This window comes from Silene latifolia, chromosome 1 (assembly GCF_048544455.1).
Source record: "Silene latifolia isolate original U9 population chromosome 1, ASM4854445v1, whole genome shotgun sequence".
In the NCBI taxonomy this organism is placed as follows: domain Eukaryota; kingdom Viridiplantae; phylum Streptophyta; class Magnoliopsida; order Caryophyllales; family Caryophyllaceae; genus Silene; species Silene latifolia.
The window spans coordinates 64,656,781-64,665,797 of NC_133526.1; positions in this window are offsets into that span (position 1 = coordinate 64,656,781).

The following is a 9,017-nucleotide window of genomic DNA, read 5'->3' on the forward strand; positions in this document are numbered from 1 at the left end:
TAAATTGGTTAATATGAGTTATATTTTGAATATGGTCATGGAAATTTAGTATGTTGTCACATGCAATGTTACAAGATGTGTATAAAATATTTGGCTATAATGAAGTATTTATGTATGATTTATGAATTTTTGATGAAAAATCACATAAATAGTGACTATAATTAGTAATAATGCTAAAACATACTTCATGACTAAAGGAAAAACGTCACATGTTGCATTTTATCATATATTTCAGATCTAAAAGTGAAAAGTTGATGAATATAATTTTTCTCATATTTTTTATGGTCATAATTGTTAAAACCGATAAACCGCAACATTGTTTTTCTCGATAACTTTTCGAAATTTTTAACCTAAGTTTTGAACATTATGAGTGTCATGGTATTTTTTCTGAATGTTCATGAGTTTAAATTTCAAATTTTGAAATTATTTGAAATTTTTATGATTTAATTTGAGGTTTATAGCATAAATTTTGTATTTTTGGGTCCATTTATGAACAATATTAAGAAATCAAGTTTAATTATTGTCAAATGTTAGTGGAGACTAATTTTGAGTCCTAAGATGGTTAGGGTAATTAACTTGTACATAAATATGAATTTATGTAATTATTGTGATTTTAATATGTTAAATCATGCAAATCCGTAAAAACCGATTAATATACGATATTGGCTCTTAAAGGAGATTTAGCATAAAATTTGGCATGCTCGTACATATTATAATGCTGCATTTTATTTATGATTGTCATATTTTAATTTTATGTAATATTTGAATTATGTAATTTTACTTAGTATGGCCTTAGTTTTAATTGATATTACCCGAAATGTATGGAAATATCGATTCGGTTGTAATTATTGTGATCTCGTATCACCGTTTTGTAATTTGATAGATTTATTTTTATTTTAATTACAAATGTATAATAGGAAATTATGTAATTCATTTTGTAATTTATTTATTCCGGAGTACCTTGAAGACGGTGCCACTCGAGAAGGCGATCCATCAAAAAAAGTGTTGCCTTGAAATGCGTGCTAAGACCGAAGTTCAAGGGACCAAAGGAGTTGGTTTCCGAATTTGTAATAGTTTATTAGATTTACTATTTTGGGAAGGCCATACTAGGATTTTATTTATGCTTTGCATTTTATTTATATGTTGCATGCATCGCTAAATCGCCAAAACTAAAACATGCATTATCATTAAATCGAGTTTATCGACCGTGTAAATTACAATTATCGTAGTTCACCGCTTTAGTTCACTTAAAACAAGATAGATAATAAATTGACATGACCTCTCGCTAAAATAAACAATTGAGACTTAGCCTTACCAAAAAGTAGAAACCATGAAAACCTATTTCATGAGGGAGTGCACTCGGCCCTACCGGGGTACAAACCTTGTTATGTAGGGGAAGTGGGTGATAAATGTCTACCCACCGAATTTATAAAGATAAGGGTTGTATTCGGCTTTACCGAGGCCCAAGTTGATGTAAATTTGGATCATGGACACATTTATTCGAAATTTGGGTTGAACTCAACGAAAGTATTCTCGACGGTTGCCGGATGTGTTTCGGGCTAAAGATAAATATTAATGTAATTTTATCGACCAAGAGTTCTAAAAGTAGAATCGATTAAAGAGTTAATCCACCGAGTTATATTGATGAGGGTTGTATTCGGCTTTACCGATGCCCAAGTTAATATGAATTTGGATCTTGGAATCATTTATCATAGTTGGGTAGATGTCACTATGTAAATGCTTTACTTGTTATTTACAAGTATTAATAAAACGATAAATGTTAATTTTTCCACTATTCCGTTATAATATTGTTCTATTTCTTTACCTCAAATTATATACAATATCATTTCGATTTTAGTTCAAATCTCCATTACAACATCGTAACTAAAGACAAAATTTGAATTTTTCTTCTAAAAACCTCGTATTATCCATTGTAAGGATCTCTTGTGAAGAGTATAGATAAAAGTTAATCGTGATCAAAAGGGTTTTTGATTCTTGACTAACATATTTACTTACAATGAATTGTTTCTCATATGCTTAATTGAGTTAAGTACTTTGAAACGTTACATCATTTTGGTAACTAGATTTGTTAGAAATCGCAATTGACCAAAATACCGCAACCACTTCAATGAAAGTTTTAAGACTAAACAAACGAATTGAAGAGTAGTCTTCATGAAATGCAATTTTGCTTCTCTAAGCAAAGACTCATTGAAATGAGTGGGAGCATTCGCTTAAACCGTTAACAAAAGGACGAAGTTCAAAGAAGTAAAATTAGAATGGAATTGATAAAAGGTAATGTTAAAAGTAAAGTTATTGAGAATAACGATACTAAACCTATCAATCCCGACCGATAAAGTTTCCATTGTCTTAATTGTTGGACGCTAGAAAGGAAACTACCCCAAATTATTGAAGAATCAACAAGTTAGTTGTGGGACATCTAATGGGACCTTCTTCTTTAAATGTTTATTTGATTAACATAAATTTTGCTAGTACTACTTCGTCAATATTAGAAACCAGTGGAGGTTTTCATCATTGTATTCGATACATAAGATGATTATAATATGACGACTAGCATCAAATGATGTCAAGAGATAGAGTCATTGTGTACTCAATCTAGTTTTTGGGTTTAGAGTTGTACTTAATTGTGACTATTAAGTGCATAAACTCTAAATAAGAATATAAACTTGTTAAGATACAAAAGAGATTTCACTTTTGTGACCCTATACACCATGATTTGATGTATGGCTAGCCCATTATTAAGGTGATTATATTCTAAACCAAACTAGAATGATATATCATGAAGATGATGCAAGACTCAAATTGGTAACCCAAGATTAAACCTTAGATTATGGAATGATGAACGCAAAGAGTTATCGAGTACTCTTAAAACCATTAGATCTTATGATATATGCGTATCTTGTATTCAAAGCAAGATGTCTCGTGCCTTTTGGTTGAAAAGGAGATCGAGGTTGTAAATCATTGATCCAAAATAGGTTGATCATTTTCTTTTACCAACGATTTAAGTTGACGCTAATGTGTTCGCTTAATAAGGTAAATAGAGAAATCTTTGAAGAATTTCAAAGAGTTCAAAGAGTCACGATTTAGTCGTGATGGGATTATCAAAGTGAAGACTTTGATATAAGCCAAAGGAAATGTGATATAGTATCACAAATTAATCTCTCTTAGCACGCATTATGGGATAATGTGTGGTTGGATAAAGAAATCAAACGCTATTCGATATGGTTTGGACTTCAATCAAGTTACTTTGAGTTACTTGATCCTTTTGGAGATTTTATCATTTTGTCTAAATTATTTTTCCACTAAATCTAAAACGAATTATATGAGATATGAAATGGTAGGGTACCATGTTTGTAAGTTTTCAAAAGAAACAAATGCTCAATTTTCCTTACTATAATCACAAGTACAACGGGATAATGGCTCGTGAAGCTGTTGTTCTAGAATACAAGTTTATTTCTAGAAGACAGAGTGGGAGAAATTATTCAAGAGCCACAAAGAATGTTATGTCGCAAGAAACTGGTCTTTCTTGGCTACAAGAGACGTTTTGTGTAAGACGTTGTTTCTTCAAAGCCTAGGAGGTTAAAGTCATCACTTGTTGAAGATGATGAATTAGTGTTACTTTTAGAAAGTAAATAGCTTGTAACTTACAAAGAAATTTTTTGATTCAAGTTTATTACTTCTGGAAAGTAATGAACATATGACTTACATGAGAGTGTTTAAGTCACAACTCAATACAAGCCTTAGAGCAATGAAAATCCGAAATAAATTCCAAGTGAATTGTTAGATATCAAAGCTTGATTGGTAGCAACGGGTTTGCACTAGTTGAAATGCTTAAGTCTATTTGGATCTTCTTAGGGATTGTGTTTCATTATGAGATATATAGCGAGTGAATCTAAAACCCACTTCTTCAATTAGAAGGAATGTATTCAATACATGCTTGAGTTTTGTAGATTCTTGCCATCCTAAGATAATGTGAAACTTAAGAGAGGGTCTTAAGTAGGACATCAATGAGTTGGAATCAATGATTTGATCATGGTATAAAAGTTTTCCCGATAAGTCGAGAAGTTGTGTTTATACATGAAGTTTAGTGGGAGTTACGGAAATTTTAGTAGTCTTATATGTGGATGACATATTGATCATTGCGAATGATTTAAGACTTTGGAGAAATATAATACATCTTTAATATCCGGATTTATGGAGATAAATCTACATGATATTAATAAGGAGTCTTATGTTGATAAGATTCATGACTAGTTCAATTGAGTTGAACATATTTGATTGATTCCATTTGCTTCCGCTGTCGAATCAATTAAATAGGAAATGATGTATAACACTTCATATACTTTGAGTATGATGAATTGTTTCAAATCGAATTTAAGTAATAGTTACCAAGTAAGCCATAAAGATTACCCTTAAGTGCTTGCAGAAGCATTAAGGATGTAAAGCAAAGTGTTTTTGATGCAATTTTGTGTAAGGGTGTTACACAAATGACAATTGACAATTGAGATTGCGCATGGTTTCCGACAAAACCATAATCAAAACACATTAGGATGGTTAAGATACCATTGTGGCTATGTTATTTAAGAAATAGATTTTCTAGAATCGTTCTAGGCAATAAAAAACAATGAGAAATATTTACAACGGAAATTGAGTACACTTGCAATCATGTGATGTGCAAGAGGAATGAGTCCCGCACACTGTGAAAACAGTGGGAGCTATTTTAAGGCAAGAAAGCCTATGTCTAGATTGGATCTAGACACGTACTCAGAAAGTTTTATAATGCAAATGTATACATTACGAAAGGAAAACAAGTATGTAGCAAGGTTGAGCAGGGAGTTGCTAAGACCTACTTACAATGCCTATTCATAGGCTTAACATGATGAGTCATGTCATTTCAATTGGATTGAGATGAACAACTACACACAAGATCAAATTAGATTATAGAATATGAAATAATAATTAGGCATTGACTATTCATATGTGATAATCGCATTTGTCGTTCGAGTTTTACTTTAAAACTCCTTTATTATACTTTGTTACATCCAAACGGGTTGTATGACGATATTGAACCCCGTTAAAGTGAACCCGGATTAACATAGTATTCGCCCATAATCACTTATATGAGGTGACGTCTCGAAGTGACTAGAGTGTGATGCGATTGATGTCAAGTTCAAGTGCCAAAGAGTCATATGAGAATGACTAGTCGATCACATAGGCAGACTGTTAGGAACACTTTGTCGGGCTAATGACCGCTTATAGAGTTCTGGCAAATTTATATAGCCTGGTCGTGGCGAGAGCTACTATAGTATTCTAATGAGTCGATTTTTTTGACTAAAGACTATTCGCCTAAGGTGGTACAGTTAAAGATTAACTTTGATTTATGTTACTACGACCTTCGTAAATGGGGTCAAATGGGCATATTTTAGGTTATGATGGTTGTGGCTAGTCGAAGGGAATAAGTGCGATAGGAATTGTCCACCCCTTGTCAGGGTTATAACAATACCTCAGGGCCACTCGAGGAGTAATGAACTGGAAATGCGTGGCCACGCTCGAAGGTATCTATGGTAGATAATTCCGGTCAATCAGTTATTCTCCAGATCGAGGAAACCACTATCGATATGATCACTTGCAAGTACGACCTGAAAGACACCTTGCATTGAGTGGGAGATAGTAATAGGATAAGAGAATTAGTGACGCACACTTGTCGAGGACAAGTGGGAGATTTTTGGAATATGTGTTCTCCGACAATAATGCAATCACAACTGTTGATCATGATGATCACATGTTTAAATCTCATTTTAAGAATACATGTGGGATGTAATATTTTACAGTCAACTGGTCCACACATATCGGTAATGATTGGCTGACTAGAGTTTGACATTAATGTCGTGCGACGGTGGTGATCAGTTGATCCCCTTAGGTCATACCTAAAGGGTGACACTCTTAATTGATTATTTAATTGATCGTATGTCGATACGGGTTAATTAAATTGCTTAAAATTGACGGACGATTTTGTGAGTATAATTGACGTGTCTTATTGTAATTCGATTAAATAATATACGGTCTAAGTAATCAAATTGTTTTATTACTGAGATTAAATTATTGTTTACGAAACAATTGAAATTGAATGAATAATTTATTATAAATACAAGACGTTGTGATTTATAATTCAATAAACCGTTAATTTACAAGTAATTACGAATTACTAGTCGATTTTGTATATGACATATTTTTATTAGTATGTTAATTTTTAATGTGTTAAAAAATACATAAATGTGAGACATTAACATGTAACATGTTACATGTGACATTGTGACAAAATTGACAAATTGACAAAGATAAAATGGAAGCCATTTTATCTTACATTGTAACGAAATTATAGGGGTGTTTAGGGTTTTGTTGTGTTTTAAATTTAAATAAGAAAAGCACATATGATTACACTACTTCTAGCTATGCATGCCTAATTGCTTTTGTGAAGAGCATCTTGGCCATGCATTGGCTCCTTTTCTTTCCCCCACTCGATTTCCACCTAGAAGAAACAAGAGTTTTTCTTCTATAATTATTCTACTTTTACACTACATAATTTTCTAGTGTAATTTTTATTCTACTCTCTAACATTACTGGAACTTAGAGATAGAAAATACTCCATTTTCTTCCCTTCTCTTGGCCGAATAAACAAGAGAGCAAAATAATATTTTGGGTCTATTTTTAAGCAAGATTAATAATATTACTAGTTCATAGTATTGTTAATTATTAAGAGTTACACCTTGGGTATTCACTTTTGGGAGGGATTCTAATTTGGATCCTTTGTTCATCCATTTTAAGGAAGCTCAAGAACTAACAAATAGGAGAATTTGTTGGTGCCTAAAACCGAAATCCATAAGCTTGTATGATGATTTATTCTCTACTCTTGTTCAAGTTTGCATGCATAAGATCAACAATTTATTTTATGACTAAATAAATTAATTCATATATGAATATGTAAATTAATGAGATTAATAAAATCCAACAAGCGGTATCAAGAGCCTTAGGTTGTTTGCATGCAAATCGGTTTATAGTTTTTCCGAGTTATATGATTAACATACAAAACTAATTAATTTGGATTTATGACGATAAACCTTAAAATAACCTTGCATGTTAAAAGTTTCTGGCCCTAAGTGATTTTTAGGACATTTTGGTTTATTTATGGATTTTATTGTTCATTTTATATAATATTGGCATTAAAATGTGATTTTTATGATAAAAATGTCATTTTTGGAGGAAAAATAGCTAAACTTCGAATTTTTTCAGTGGTTTTTGGATATGTTTTCAAAATATTATCTACTGATGGCCTGTAAATTTTCATGTAAAAATGAGTTGTTTTGCTCGAAATATGGATTTTTTAAGTTAAAATCGTATTTAAATGGGTAAATAGGTTAATATGAGTTATATTTTGAATATGGTCATGGAAATTTAGTATGTTGTCACATGCAATGTTACAAGATGTGTATAAAATATTTGGCTATAATGAAGTATTTATGCATGATTTATGAATTTTTGATGAAAAATCACATAAATAGTGACTATAATTAGTAATAATGCTAAAACATACTTCATGACTAAAGGAAAAACGTCACATGTTGTATTTTATCATATATTTCAGATCTAAAAGTGAAAAGTTGATGAATATAATTTTTCTCATATTTTTTATGGTCATAATTGTTAAAACCGATAAACCGCAACATTGTTTTTCTCGATAACTTTTCGAAATTTTTAACCTAAGTTTTGAACATTATGAGTGTCATGGTATTTTTCCTGAATGTTCATGAGTTTAAATTTCAAATTTTGAAATTATTTGAAATTTTTATGATTTAATTTGAGGTTTGTAGCATAAATTTTGTATTTTTGGGTCCATTTATGAACAATATTAAGAAATCAAGTTTAATTATTGTCAAATGTTAGTGGAGACTAATTTTGAGTCCTAAGATGGTTAGGGTAATTAACTTGTACATAAATATGAATTTATGTAATTATTGTGATTTTAATATGTTAAATCATGCAAATCCGTAAAAACCGATTAATATACGATATTGGCTCTTAAAGGAGATTTAGCATAAAATTTGGCATGCTCGTACATATTATAATGCTGCATTTTATTTATGATTGTCATATTTTAATTTTATGTAATATTTGAATTATGTAATTTTACTTAGTATGGCCTTAGTTTTAATTGATATTACCCGAAATGTATGGAAATATCGATTCGGTTGTAATTATTGTGATCTCGTATCACCGTTTTGTAATTTGATAGATTTATTTTTATTTTAATTACAAATGTATAATAGGAAATTATGTAATTCATTTTGTAATTTATTTATTCCGGAGTACCTTGAAGACGGTGCCACTCGAGAAGGCGATCCATCAAAAAAAGTGTTGCCTTGAAATGCGTGCTAAGACCGAAGTTCAAGGGACCAAAGGAGTTGGTTTCCGAATTTGTAATAGTTTATTAGATTTACTATTTTAGGAAGGCCATACTAGGATTTTATTTATGCTTTGCATTTTATTTATATGTTGCATGCATCGCTAAATCGCCAAAACTAAAACATGCATTATCATTAAATCGAGTTTATCGACCGTGTAAATTACAATTATCGTAGTTCACCGCTTTATTTCACTTAAAACAAGATAGATAATAAATTGACATGACCTCTCGCTAAAATAAACAATTGAGACTTAGCCTTACCAAAAAGTAGAAACCATGAAAACCTATTTCATGAGGGAGTGCACTCGGCCCTACCGGGGTACAAACCTTGTTACGTAGGGGAAGTGGGTGATAAATGTCTACCCACCGAATTTATAAAGATAAGGGTTGTATTCGGCTTTACCGAGGCCCAAGTTGATGTAAATTTGGATCATGGACACATTTATTCGAAATTTGGGTTGAACTCAACGAAAGTATTCTCGTCGGTTGCCGGATGTGTTTCGGGCTAAAGATAAATATTAATGTAATTTTATCGACC